This window comes from Dreissena polymorpha, chromosome 2, assembly GCF_020536995.1.
Source record: "Dreissena polymorpha isolate Duluth1 chromosome 2, UMN_Dpol_1.0, whole genome shotgun sequence".
Taxonomy (NCBI): domain Eukaryota; kingdom Metazoa; phylum Mollusca; class Bivalvia; order Myida; family Dreissenidae; genus Dreissena; species Dreissena polymorpha.
The window spans coordinates 112,677,757-112,686,242 of record NC_068356.1 but is presented as its reverse complement, the minus strand read 5'-3'; the positions used below and the strand labels follow the sequence as shown (position 1 = coordinate 112,686,242).

Here is an 8,486-nt window from a genome sequence, read left to right as displayed (position 1 = left end):
AGATGCCTATATCTTTTTAATCCTTTTATGATTTCAACAGATAATTCACACAAGAACACCATGAGTAAAGTGTGGACACAACATCACATACAGAAAAGCCTTAATAACAAACAAAATGAATATAATTTATAACTGACAATGTAGCTTGGTCATTGTAAACAGCACATTTCATGTTTCGACAGGACAGTTCAAATAGCATCTTAGATGCCCCTGAGTGTTTTAAGTCATGTGATCCGTTATGGCTACAACTGATCCGTTAATGCATTAAAAAAGGTATCACAAATACATTTTGCCTGCCTTTAAAATAAGACTGTGTGCTGAATCAGTAAACAAAGGTTATATTTAATCAAACTGGTGAAAAAGAAGTCTCAAAACATTTATTGCTTTTCACCAGACCAACTTAATTACGCTACTGCTCCGGTAATGGTGACTCGACTGTATTATTGATTTGCTTTCATTTACAAAGGTTAAGAGTCTTTCCGGAAAATAAAGATTAAATATCAGTTAATTAGAAAGCTCATTAACCACCACATGTACGCCGATTAGCCACACTTAGAATCCGCAATCAAGTGATAGGTGCTTATTTGTATTATTTCCTGGTATTTGTAACAGGGTGCAGAATCAACGGGATTTTCAGGGGTTCACACGCGGGCTGGACAGAATGTAAACACACCGTTAATAACTTTATTTTCGCAAATATCTCCAGTAATTGAAATTCATTTGCAAAAATATTATTTTGTGCATAACAGACAGTTTTTCTTGCAGTTTGGGTCGATAGCATAAGGTATAAGAATAAATCCTTGAATAAGACTGATATCTGTGCCGAATCTGCACGTTGAGTGAAGCATAACCGTATAAATAAATACAGTTCAAATATAAGTTATAAACAAGAACACATACTGATTAAATAAAGTAAATCTGATATATTCCACACTGCCATAAGCAGCATAAAAATCTGTATTGTATGCACTAGCTGAAATTCTAAAGAAATTTTGTTTTAAAAAGTTATTCGAAAAAAGCACATCCAACCAGTTCCCACAAAGTCGAGTGATCCTGAACCCTGGTAAATTAATTTGCCATATTATAATAAACATTTGTATACATATGTCTCGCACAATTAAGTATTACGTAAGTTGCAATAATTCCATGGTTTCTTATGAGGCTTTTACCACATAAATTGTGAAAATCGTAATGCACAAATTGAATTGTTTTCAAACATCGAAAAACTGTTCAAAGTAATAATACAATCCATCTGACATGTAAATAAAGATGTATTATTCGATACAATATAGTTGTCTCGATTTACATCAAGTATTTCCTAGATTGTTTTGTTCATGTATGAAGGTCAAACTGCTAAAAAAACATTCAATGCAACAGCAAGTAGTTTGTTTCTTGTGTTTGCGTAATATGTGGTTCTCTTTAGGATAACACCCTTGTATATTTCGTGTCATTAATTGAAATAATGTGTTAAAAGTTTCACATACAAACCATGTGCATGTAATACTGTGTACCGCGTTGCTGTGTAAATACTGGTTTTGTCGTTACAAATAGGCTACCTTGTTTACTTATATTTAAGTAAAATGAGTACTATTTTCAGTAATAACTACATTTTAACACTTATTTTTGCTGAATAATTATAACTTGTGGAAATAAATTTCGCAACAGTTTGTCGTATAGCCCAATTGACCAAATTTGTCATCTCAAAACGGTCTTTATAATTTAATATATAATGTGTGTGTGACTAGTAATACTTAGGCTCAGTATTCTAATAAGTAGATAATGTTCCTGCAAATTTTCACTTTTGCAGCTGCGTTTTGTTTGTCTAAAGCCCTTTTACTTTATTTTTCTGAAAAGACAACATGAGAGCAACCATGGAAACTTACATCAGATAAACCATGAACGCGCATATATAATAAAATAACAACATTTTTTCTAAATATCTTTAATTTCTTTGACCTTTTATGACGGATTATTCACCTCTACAGTGCATATAAGACACCGTTGGTCACTTAGTGGCCGTGCCTATTGAACTACATGGAAATCTATTTCGTCTGAGTTTTTATGAACATTCTGATACAGACTAACTAGAAATTTCAGGGAAATTTTTCCTGACAAATGCAGATCGCCAAACACTAATTTTTGTTTAGATGTTTAAATGGCATTCACACATCGGATGACTAGCTATTGCATATTGGTGCGATCAACATTCTAAGTAAAAAATTTCTTCGGAGGTCATGTCCAAAATCTACAAACACATGATAAATAATATACATATACGGTTAATTATTGTCATGTGCATTTAATACCATGACCGCCAATGTGTTTATGTTTCCATCAACCGCATACCATAATTCATAGTATTTTTTGTTAACTTTTTGTTGCTTGTGGTATTTCAAAGGATGCGTTAATGGATGATGCTTGTGATATTTCGTATTTATAGGTAATAACTACAATTCCGTTAACTTCATATAGACATTGACAGTGTATTTACAATTTACACTGGCACAAACTCCGCCTGTATCTACAATATGAAATTAATTTAACACCAGAAATAATATCACTAACATTTAGACGAATCGTCAATATTTTCTACTCAATTATCATATGTACATGTATTTATGGACGAATTATGACAAGTTAACAAACACAGCCGCTACGAAGATGGGACGTCAACAATTCCTCCCCCCTTGTCTATAATGCTGCATCACTTCATTTGCTTACTTTACGACCTTGATACCTAGCTTGAATGAGCTGCCAATGTTGAACATATAAAATAAGGTCGCAGAAGTGACGCAAAGGTCCTTACGTAATGACACTGAACTATTGAATTTCCACCAATCTTCATTATAAAAGCTTATTTGTTCGTGGTCATCTAGCGATGAAAGTATATAATTACAGACAAATCATATTATTGATACAACATGGATGCACAGATTAAATACCTTTTTCTTAAAAATGAAGTTGTCAATCGTGTATGGTTTGTAAAACATAGTTTAGAGCATGACTTTCGTTTGTCAGGGACCCAAATAGATACACATTCGGATGCATTAGCTCTCGGACTTAAACCCTCGAGTTAATATTGCAAAAGTGTGTCAATAGTGGTCAATTGTACAATATTGTCGTTAATCACAATTAATTTAATTATTAACATGTCAAATTTCGATGTATCCAGACATTTTGAAATATGCAACTTAAACGCCTTCAATATAATAACATATATCAATTAGTCCGTTGAGAAATGGATACGATTTGTCTGTGACTATGACTTTTGCATAAATTCAATTTCCCTTAGACCTCTAATCACTTTATTTTTAATTGTTCCTCACGTCGAAATGCAATTACAGAACCTGAACCAACTAAGTAGCTTTAAACTATCTATTTAATGCATTACTGGTTGGAAAAATGTCATCGTGATACATGGCAAGTTTTTAAGAGCATACGGAGTGGATTTTCCCCTGATTTAATTAAATAATTCTGATTAATATGTTATTGCCCGAAAGGTGCTCTACGAATGTTGTGATGAAGTATCACTTGCTGATCACGTTTTATTATCTAGGGATAGCATGTCTGATGGTTCAAAGAAGCAATGGCGTATGCGCTGACAAAAGATTATCCACATTGACTAATACGCATGTGATTCATTCGGTCACTGAGGAAGAAATTGTGTTGTCGTTAAAAATATTGTGTGAAAAAAAAAGAATAAAACATATGATCACATACGAAGAATTTACCTATACATTGTTTGACAACTTAAGCAAAAACGCGATAGTGTAAGTTAGTTGCAGCCTTTTAAGAACCACTTGGATCATAACATCGCTAAATTACGTGCAGGTCAACTAAACGAAAATGATCTCAATAACCTACACAAAGATTACTTGAATTTGTAATTGTACTTAAATTCGTTTATTAAGTTGTAATAAACATGAGACGAAATAGTTTCATTGAAGTATAACCGTAATATTATGATGGGTTGAATAATATGGTCTATTTCTAAAGAATAGACCTGTTTATTGTTGGGCCAATCTGCTAGGCTAGTTTGGTCAGTTTCCTTATTGTTGGTGTTTTGTTACCGTAAGTCAAACTAGCGAATTTAACAAAATAAAATTTCTTTCTAACCGTTATCTACACAAGGGAAAATCGTCGTAATTTTTCTCCCCTCCCATCCAACCCATGTATTTTGTAATTTCAAAGTATCTGTTCTGTCTCACTTAAATGTGTCCGTTATATTTAAAAAAATGGTTAGGCTTAGGGTAAATAAAGTTAATATTTTCAATGAAGGTTTTATGTTTTATTTTCCTTTCCACATTGATTTAACCAACATAAAAGGGAACTAATTGTTTTGGGTACTAGAATTGGCCCTTAGTAACTTACCTATTCTGCTGGTTGAGTTGCGTTTTTCAGGTGCGGTGTAGAAGCAGAAGTACCAAACGTCGGATAGAGGTCGGGCACGACTCCACTTCCTATGGTGCAGTTGGAATTAATCGGATTTTTCGACAGTCGCTTGAAGATTACAGTTCTGTGGTCATCAGTACCGGATGGACGCTTTTTAGACATTATATGCCAGAACCATTTTTTTATTATTGGCGTCGCTCTAGGGAGCGGCGACTAGTATGTAATGCTTTCATTTTCGCTTATGGGAGCAGAAGTTATTTTACGGATCAATGTATATATTTTTGTTTAAAGAATATCTTGCATAGTGGTGATTTTTTTGTAATTTAGTGTAAATAAGTACTGCATTTGTGCCTATTACATTTATTACAACATTTATTGTCAATAATGCAAAGCTAATTGTTTAAATTAATAACTGTTTCACAATGGATCACAGGGGAAAGATCACAGGGACTGGGCAAGTACGCGAAACTTTCTGGTTTTGTATAAAAACAAAACATAGTCAAATATATTTATTTTGTGTTTTTTTCTAATTTGCTTATTTAGTAGAGAATCAATGTAGTACGATATTTGACGACCTATCGCGCAAGCAAGTTTATTGGAAGGCGTAGTGGTACGAAAACGTACAATATATTACTTCATTTATAGACATATAATAACGATCGCTATACACAACTTCGCTAAATGGCAGTACATAAATGATGTCAGCCGGAATAGCTCAGTTGGGAGAGCGTTAGACTAAATTTGTTTACGCAACAATCATCTAAAGGCCGCCGGTTCAATCCCGGTTCCGGCACGAACGGAACAGTTCGGCGGCTGACAATTTTTTTCAGTCAGGTTAATACATATAATAAAGCTTTATTTTATATAGACATTTTAAAATCCATTACACTACAATTGGACATTTTTATTAAAATTAATGGATGCCGCGTGTTGACAACGTTAATTAAACTTTCTAACATCACTTAAATATCTTATAAAAGATACACGTGTTTTGATATTAACAAATAAATGCAAGCAACACATCTATAATCAATGTATTTTTATGGTTGTTTATCATAGGCCCAAAGTACTATCCGTACCACATATAGAGCGCGAAGCGCGACACGTATTTTTTATTGTAACAATGAGTTGCGATTAAGGAAGCAGCCGCTTATCAAGGAGGAGCTGTGTCCCAGCAACCCGTTTCCCTTGAGTCAAGCACTCCTCGGAGTTTATTTTTAAGAACCACATATTGAGCGCGAAGCGCGACACGTATTTCTCTCCAGGTGGTATGGGCCCTTTAGCTTAATCCGACCATTACGTCCATAGCTATTCTCCTTAGAATTTGAGAAATTTTGAAATCGTTGTTCGAAGTCCAAAATTTTCATTCGATTGTTCCCAAACTTGCACAGGTTTTTTTGTTAATGAGGACCCAACCCAAACTCTCTATGTGAGCAATATCAGACCATAAGTCCAGAATTATGTCTCATTGAATTTAAAAATAAAAGTGAAAAACTGCTTGGTTATGTTATTATGTCAACATTTTTCATCAGATTCTTTTCAAACTTACAGTGTCTTCATATCAATGAGCATTTTTACCTCATTAAAATTGAGAAACATCAGGACAATAAGTCCAGATTTTTTTTCTATTAAATTTGACAAAATAAACAATTTCCACTTGTTTAAAAGATTTCACAACTTTCGTCTGAATCTTTCCAAACTTGTTAAGTGTTTTTATATCAGTATTACTCGAAACCTATTGAACATGATGAATATCGGGGCAATAAATCTATTATAATCTTTACTGAATTTCAAAGTATTGTGAAATTCAGCTTCTTTAAGCAATTTACAGTTTTCATAAAATGAACTATGAAATATTTTGGGGTTACAACACAAAATCATAGATAATGGTAATTTGGGGGTTATAACACAACATCATAAATAATGGTCATTTGGGGGTTATAACACAAAATTATAGATAATGGTTATGGCAGTATCTTTTTCTATTTTGTTTAAAATAATCGGCCAATATATTAATATTTACAGTAGAAAAAAATCGTTTCATGTTACTTCATTGAGTGCCTTTTACACTTAAATTCCCGACGCCCTTTGATGCTTTGCATCAATACTTATCTTGTATAAGGTCCTTTAACAAAGAGTAAAAATTTAGTTGAGTCTTATGTCCTATATTTAATGCGTGAAAGAGGTTATTCATTGGAGTTTTCATATACGCTTGCCCATGTTATGCCAGATGGCAGTTTGGGTTTAGTTCTTGGCCTCTACAATAAGGAAAATTATTTGATCTGAACGTTTCTTCCTATTTTAGTTTACACCGAAGATGCAGCCATTATCGAATAGTAAAATGACAAATGATTGAAGTGCACACGGCGTCGATTGAGGATTTTAAATGTTGTAAAAACAAAAGCAAAATTGCATTAAGCAAATTGGGGGACATCGTGACAAAAATACATTTTACAGTCACTGAGTATATATTTTCAAATGATGTTTTTGTAATTATTGCAAACGTATGTATACAAGTGCACAAACGTTGTAATTACAAAACGGAATTGAATAAATTTGGAGTGCTTTGGGCGATACAAAAGTTCACATAATTAAACAATAATGAGAAAACCCTGAAATACTAAACTAATGGCTGTTCTTCCGTCATGCTTTACACAGCTTTAATAAGGTTTCCGCGTTTCATATCATGTGCAAGTTTTAGTTCTTCGGCGTTGATTCACCTAACATACACACATATATATATTATTACAAAGTAATCTGATTTAAGTTTGAAGATTTTCATTAAAGTAAAAACTCCATTATAGTTTTCTCTTATTTATTATGTGAAATGAATGTATATAGATGACATAGCAATTTATAACATTTCCTTTTTTGAAGAATGTGCGGTAAACGTTCAAGGTAAACTTGTTTAGCACGTTATTTCCATTTTAAATGTCTTGCTCACTTCAATTTTGCGAATTTGATGTGTATATTGCCGCCACAATATGAGAAACAACAGATGTTATGTTTAAAGTTTATACAGTTTTTTAAATGATTGAAACACATATTTTGTCAACGGAAAAAAGACTCATTTCTTGAATAACGACTGATGAGTTCAAGTTTGAGTTTTATAAGATCAAAATAATGTTTTCTTTTACTACGAAAAATTGTTTGCTTCGATATTTTATAAAAGAAGAAGTTACATGTATAAGGCAATAGATTTTCTCCTTTTAATGACTTGAAGGTTATTTTTGCAAGGCATTACTCTTTCATTAAGTGTCAGTAGTAATCGCCTTTCAAATTAATTAACGATTTATGTGGAACATTTAATGCAATAAAACTCTATCTAACAACTATATCGGGTATTATGGCTTTTTGGGACTCCTATCCTCTATCTTAGATAAAAGAGCCCCGTTACATAAAACTGCGTATGTATTGTTTGTACTTACGAACACTTATATAAAAAATAATCTATATAATTTTATTGAATCTCTCGAGCTAAAGCCGGATGCGGTTTTAAATTTAAAACAAAAACAGCCTGGTTATTGTAGGTCCCGAGAAACGCCGCTTTTAATTTTATTTGATAACATTCTTTCAAAAAGTACATATTTATTTATTTAAATACATGTATTACATAACATTTATTTGAAGCTTTTATATTAGGGTAGAAAGAAACCAAAAAACAATTATTAATGACAGACTGCAATTATGCTTATAAATCGTGTATTTGCCTGAAGGCGTTTCATCCACATAACAAGCTTGTGTTGGTTGTTAATGATCAACAAGCACTTTATCAGTGCTTATACAAATTCTTTAGTAGTTTATTCATCAATTTAAATGGCATAACTGTAAACGTAGCATTCCTAATGTTGGACGCTCGAGTTCGTTTAGAGTACGTTCCAAAAATACTGTATGCTGTGTACTACTACTTGCAGTTCAGCAATTAAAATGGAATTTATACTGTATACGACGCTCTCCTTGTTTAGTCAGTATTATATTTTGTACATTGCTCGAAAAATGTATATTGAATGATAACCATTACAAGGTACACAGTTTTTATTTCAAATAGAATTTATGTAAGCGTGTGATTCTTAATGTGAGCAGTTGTGCATATT

The 8,486-nt window shown here is 32.7% G+C and overlaps 1 non-coding gene across 1 annotated transcript; it reads left to right on the top strand.

The window, feature by feature from the left end:
• Positions 1-5,096: 5,096 nt before the first annotated feature.
• Positions 5,097-5,185, top strand: Trnaf-aaa (transfer RNA phenylalanine (anticodon AAA)). The gene is given in 2 exon segments: positions 5,097-5,133; positions 5,151-5,185. It is a non-coding gene; the product is annotated as a tRNA-Phe (tRNA).
• Positions 5,186-8,486: the final 3,301 nt, after the last annotated feature.